The 6,000-nt window shown below is 47.6% G+C and overlaps 1 long non-coding RNA gene across 20 annotated transcripts in view; it reads right to left on the reverse strand.

Annotated features, from left to right (window-relative positions):
* Positions 1-5,112, reverse strand: part of LOC106558054 — a 40,516-nt gene extending 35,404 nt beyond the window's left edge. For 14 of the 20 annotated variants that reach the window (XR_005355768.1, XR_005355761.1, XR_005355767.1 and 11 more), the window contains exons 1-2: positions 4,908-5,112; positions 3,797-4,026 (exon numbers count right to left, since the gene is read on the reverse strand). This is a non-coding gene — a long non-coding RNA (uncharacterized LOC106558054). Of the gene's footprint in view, positions 1-3,796; positions 4,027-4,143; positions 4,574-4,622; positions 4,869-4,907 lie in introns of those variants that run through there. The other 6 variants (XR_005355766.1, XR_005355769.1, XR_005355764.1 and 3 more) reach the window with 6 other exon arrangements.
* Between the last annotated feature and the right edge of the window lie 888 nt (positions 5,113-6,000).

A 6,000-nucleotide genomic window follows, 5' to 3' on the forward strand; every position in this document is an offset into this window, starting at 1 on the left:
CTAGATTTGAACCCTGGTTCTGTTACTTATCAACTGCAGACTCAGTTTTTAATTCGTAAAAGGTAAATAACAACACATTTCTTCCAATGGGCTTTGGAAATAAATATGCTAATATGTATAAAGTACATAGGACCACCTTGGATCATAGTACACGCTCAATGTCAACAAACAGTAAATTATTATAATGATGCCTAACTATATAAAATCTCCCACCAGAGTCCGGAGGATGCTTCCGGGAGTATCTTTCTCAAGATTTGTAAGTCTTTAAAATATTACATGTTGTAGGGGCACCTGGGTGGCTCAGTTGGTTATGCGTCCAAGTCTTGGTTTCAGCTCTGGTCATGATCTCATGGTCATGGGATTGAGCCCTGAATGAGGCTCTGCACTCAGTGTGGAGTCTGCTTCAGATTCTCTCTGCCTCTCTGTTTCTGCCCCTCCCCCACACTCATGTGCACGCTCTCTCTCAAATAAATAAAATCTTTAAAAATAATTGAATGTTGTAAAACTTAAAACAGTAGTGTGTCTGTTCCCAAACAATGTTATTTTGAAGCAGAAAAAAACTAACCTTTGCAGATACTGGCAAATAACAAGTCAAATTGGAAATCCCTTTGTATAATCACAGTATGTTATAGTGTGACACAGACTGAAACATTTGCAAATATGGAAAAAACTATCTTGCAATGAGCTATGTGATTCCACATTTCAGACAGCTCTTGTACTCTCCAACTCTCACCCTTCATACACACACAAACACAAACACCCCAACAAGATAACACAATATTGGTTGTTTTTGTACTAGGAACTTAAGGATTTCCCAAAATCATCCAGGGGAAAAGAAAAGGAAGGGAGTAGGCACTGGAAAAGCCTCTTCTACCTAAATAAATACCACTGAAATGCCACTGTAGCTCTGAACTCTTTGTTTCCCCCTCTCAATGGAAATGTTCCTTATCCCCAATTTCATGGACAAGCTTAAATCAACATGTAAATATTTTGCCATCACTAGGACCTGATTTCTTCATCTAAGTAACCAGAAGTCTTTAGTCTGCATGTGAAAGAACACAGAGGCCTTATCGTCTTACATGGAAACCAGGCCATGTGCTGGAAGCTAAACCATGAAAGAATAATCAGGATCTGTAAAGCAAAGGCTTGCCAGCTCTTAGAGCTACTGCTCCCCTGAGCTACTGTGGCCCACTGGCTGTTAGCCTGGACTAGCTTTTAATTGCATCTCAGCCCTGTGAACTCAGATCATTGGGATGAAAAGAAGAAACGGTCAATAATCTGGATGTTTTGTCTCTGCTGTCAAGTATGTGGGTGTTGGGGAATGTCTGTGCAGCTGAGCTCTGACCTGTTATGCAGGCTTGAATCCTTTTTCTTTCTCCTTAGACAAGAAGATCCACTCAGGATGAGTTACACTCAGAATTGTAAGGTAATTGTAGTGCTTCCATTTGAGGGCAAAAGGATGAGCAGAAAACAAAGACCGGTGCTGGATGCTTCAGTCTGAGGAGGGAGTTGTCTAAAGACATGATGACCTAAATCTTTAAACTCTTTAAACTATGCAAATGAAGGTGATCAGAGTCTTGCTTATGAAATCCTGAAAAGACTACAATAAAGGTATACTATCCAAGGTTGCATGACATGGATGAGAGAGAGCGTTGGTTCTCAAATTTGGATGCATGTTGGAATAACTCAGGAGGCTTTAAAAAATCCACTGTCCAGGCAGCTTCCCTGACCAACTAGTTGAGAACCTCTAGAGATGAGATCCAGGCCACAGTAACAGTAAATCTCCCTAGATGATTCCCAAGTGCAATCAAGTTTGAGAACTACCGGCACAGAGTGGTGCTTTTCAAACTGTGAGGGTACAACACAGCACCTGGGGAAAAATGCTCATTCTCATTCAGAAAGTCTGTGGTGGGTCTCAGATAGTGCATCTCTTACTGGCTTCCAAGCAGAGCTGATGCTGCTGGTCCAGGGACCTCCCCTGGAGTAGTGAGAACATAACATATAATGAAGAAAACTTGAAGTGAGGACATCTCTGAATATTTGCTCTGTCATTTTTTTTAGCCATAGGATAATCAATCATCCTAGTTTTCTGGGACTTTTCCTGGTTTTGGCATTTGAAAGTCCCATATTCTGGCCAAACCGAGACCCTATATGTGATTGTGGGAAATGAGAAAAAACCCTGAGTCCCGTAAGGTTGGTGTGAGAATAATGTGTGTGCAGATGTCTGCTATATTGACCCTGTATAGAGGAGGAGTCCAGAAAGTGTCTGATAGTTGAAAGACAAGATAATAGTATGCAGGGGCGCCCGGGGGGTTCAGTTTGTTAAGCATCTGCCTTCTGCTCAGGACGTGATCCCAGGATCCTGGAACCTAGCCCCTGCTCAGTGGGGAGTCTGCTTCTCCCTCTCTACCTACCCTTCCCCTCTGCTTGTGCTCTTTCTCTAATAAACAAATAAAATCTTTTTTAAAAAAGATAATAGTTTGCAAATTAAAATGAAAATGAGCTACTACTTCATACTCACCAGACTGGCTAATGTGAAAATGCCAATGTTGTCCAGGATGTGGAAAAGTGGGACTCTCATGCACTGCCCATAGGGATCAAATTGGTAGAATCACATAGAGAAAACTGTGGCAGTATGTACTTACCCCAAGCATAGGTGTCCCCTATGGCCCAGACATTTCCATCCCAGATACATACCCAAGAGAAATGCATAATGTTCACCAAAAGATATACATAGGAGCTTTACTTACAACAGTAAGAACTTAGAAACAACTCAAAGGTCTGTTAGTTAATTGGCTATAGAAATCATAGTATAAAAAAAAAAAAAAAAGAAATCATAGTATATTCATAAAATGGAACATAGCAATAAAGATAAATGAACTACTGTTACACACAGCAACACGGATGAATCGCACAAAATTAATATGAGTGAAAGAAGTTAGATACAAAAGATGTCCTGTAGAATTTCATTTATATAAAATTAATAGAGAATTTCCTATAACTATACACAAATACAGAATTTCACTTAAATAAAATCTAAAAACCCAGCCCAATATACTCTATAGTACTAGAAGTTAGAATAGTGGTTTCTGTTGTAAAGGTCTCTGAGGTTCTGGCAATATACTCTATGTGCTTGGGTATTGGCTACATCACGGTGTTCACTTCGGGAAAATTCATCGAACTGTACAGTATGATCTGTGCACGTTTCTGTATAAATACTATACTGTAATACAAAGTTTTTAAAAGACCAAAAGGTAGAAAAACAAACATAGGAGATTTATTAGCCTTAACGGATGATACTAGCTGGAAGCTTCGATGGATCCCAAAAGATTTTAGACAAATTGCAAATGAGACGCCTTAATGGTTTCTAAGAGACCAGGAATACGAAACATTTAAATACGCATCTTTCTCCTCTGAAGGGTCTCCGTGGATTTCCATCCCAAACACGCAGTGGATGGAACGATCTGCAAGTCTCACTGTCCTGCCCTGCCCTTCTAACAAGGTGTTCCACACAGGGGACCTTCTTTTCTCCTCTCTGCAAAGAAAGCCCAAAGCTTAGCCAGCACAGGGTGAGGTTACTAGGAGACTGCACACAATTCTCTTAAAAGCACCTGTCATATAATCTACCTCCCATCGGGCCCCATCCCTCTGGCACTCGGATCCATTCGCTGAGAATCACCATAGACACTCTTAATCTACTTCCTCGGACTTATCTTTTAGGCTCCATCGGCCAGTTCTTATGATCCGATGACATAAGATACGCTCAGCAAGCTGAGTGCCAATACCGCCAGCTCACCATGTTAAAACGGAATTATCAGGCTGAAATCAGAAGCCATGTAAATCTTCAACAAGCTGTCATTATGGCTGTTGATTCAGGAGACCATGCTTTTCCCAGAGATCCGTGGTATTCCTGACAGATGTTGCCTTTGAATGAAGGAGGCCTCTTCAGAGGAGTCATTTACAATACCAAATGAGCCTGACACATCAAGAATCTGCACATCTCCTGGTCCTGTTTCTTTGGAAGCCCTGGAAGAGAAAATGCACCAAAAGTGCATCGGAGGTGCATCTTATTTTTCAGATAAGAGCAAGACAGCCCCCTTGGAGTGTTTGCTCTAGGAGTATCCCCAAATGAGCTTTACATACCAGGTACTTGCGTTCCCACCTGCTGAACTGAAATGTAGTCATCATCAGAACAATCATAACCAGAGCTATTCTATTTTCAACGCCGCAGCCACCACCGGCCCGTCACAGAGGAAGTCACATCCGCTCCCCCCTAGTCTCCAAACCTGTTAAGGGGTTCCACTTCCTAGGAGTGAAATCCCAAGTCTTCCCTGCGCTCCCAGGCCCTTCCTGAACTCCTCTCTTGCCTTGCCCGGTCATACGCCACCATCCCTGCCCTCTCTGTCTTGCTGTCTCCAGCCGCCCTGGTCTCCTTGCTGCTCCTCAGAAATCCCAAGCACGCTCCTACCCTGGGGTTCTGCACTGCCAGGCCCCCTTCCTGCAATACCCCCACTCCACCAAGCGCTAAACCGCCAAACGCCTCCAGACCTGGGCTTCCGCGTCACGGCTCCAGCCCCCCCCCCCGCCCCCCTGCTCTTGCAGGCGCCTTCACCCTGACCCACTTCCTTTTCTTCATCCTGCTTCTACCTAACTTGCGCGTGACTATCTCGTTCTTCTCTGTCCCCTCTCTCTGCCTTAGAGGGTCAGGTCCACAAGGGCAAAGATCTTGTTGTTGCTCTGTCGCGTTCCCCGGGGCATCCCACCAACCTAGCAACGGTCGGGGGCGCGCCAGGCGCTCGGCAGACGACCGCGGCCCGCTAAGCGGCGCGCTCAACACTTGACACGCACACCCGCGGGGCGGCGGGCGGCGGGCGGCGACCCACCCACGAGGGCGGCGCAGCACTAACCGCACTCAGGCGTGAAGCTGGGCGGGCGCAGGGGGACTAACTGCCCAGGGCCACGCAGCTCCAAGGAAGGAAGCCAAGCTTCACACCCACGCGCTAGTCCTTGACCACACCAACGACCTCGAAACCAGCGACGCCAGCAACACGAGGAACCGCTCTCAGCAGGCACGCTTCCCTCGCGGCAGCCCCCGCCCTGCGGCCCCGGCGCTCACGCACCCCATCTCCCTCCGCAGACCAGCCCGCCTCGCCCTCTCCGTGGGGCTCCCGCCCTGAGCAGCGCAGAGGCACGTGACGGGAGAGAGCCAATCAGCGCGCGGCCCCCGTCGGGCCCCGTGATTGGCTCCGGGGTGGTCACGTGACCCGCCCAGCGCTGAGGATGCTGGGACCGGCAGCTTGGCTCCTGCGGGCGGGCGGGCGGTACGGGGCGGGGACGTCGCTGGCGCCGCCTGGGGAGCCGGTGGGGACGAGGCCGTGCGGAGGAGGCCGCGGAGATCGTGAGCCGTGGGAGGCCCCGGGGCCGCCTGCCTGGGAGGCTCGTGCGAAGCCTCGAGGTGCTCCCAGTACCCTCGCGGGGTGATGGTGATGCCGCCCCTCTGCGGTGGCTCAGTGCGCCGGAGAACAGGTGCCCTTCCTTGGGTTCGCTCGTTTTCCCTTTCTCTCTCTCTCCCTCTTCTTTCTCTCTCCCTCTCCCTTTCCTTTCTTCTTTCTTTTTCTTTCCTTCCCTCCCTCCCTTCCTCCTTCCCTAGCATTAACTGAGTGGCTACTACGTGCCGGAAACTATCCTGTATCTAAACACGTTAGCCCATTTCGCTTTTTACAGCGACCATGTTAGTTAGAAATGTCTGATCATGGGGCGTCTGGGTGGCCCAGTGGTGGAGCGTCTGCCCCTGGCTCAGGTCCCGATGCCGGGATCCAGCGTCCAGTCCCGCATCGGGCTCCCCACGGGGAGCCTGCTTCTCCCTCTGCCTGTCTCTGCCTCTCTCTGTGTGTCTCTCATGAATAAATAAATAAATCTTAAAAAAAAAAAAAAAAAGAAAAGGAAAAAAGAAAAGCTTGATATTCTGAAGATGAAGGCACAGGCTAGGAAATGTGCAGA

The sequence above is a fragment of the Canis lupus genome, chromosome 2 (genome assembly GCF_011100685.1).
Source record: "Canis lupus familiaris isolate Mischka breed German Shepherd chromosome 2, alternate assembly UU_Cfam_GSD_1.0, whole genome shotgun sequence".
Taxonomy (NCBI): domain Eukaryota; kingdom Metazoa; phylum Chordata; class Mammalia; order Carnivora; family Canidae; genus Canis; species Canis lupus.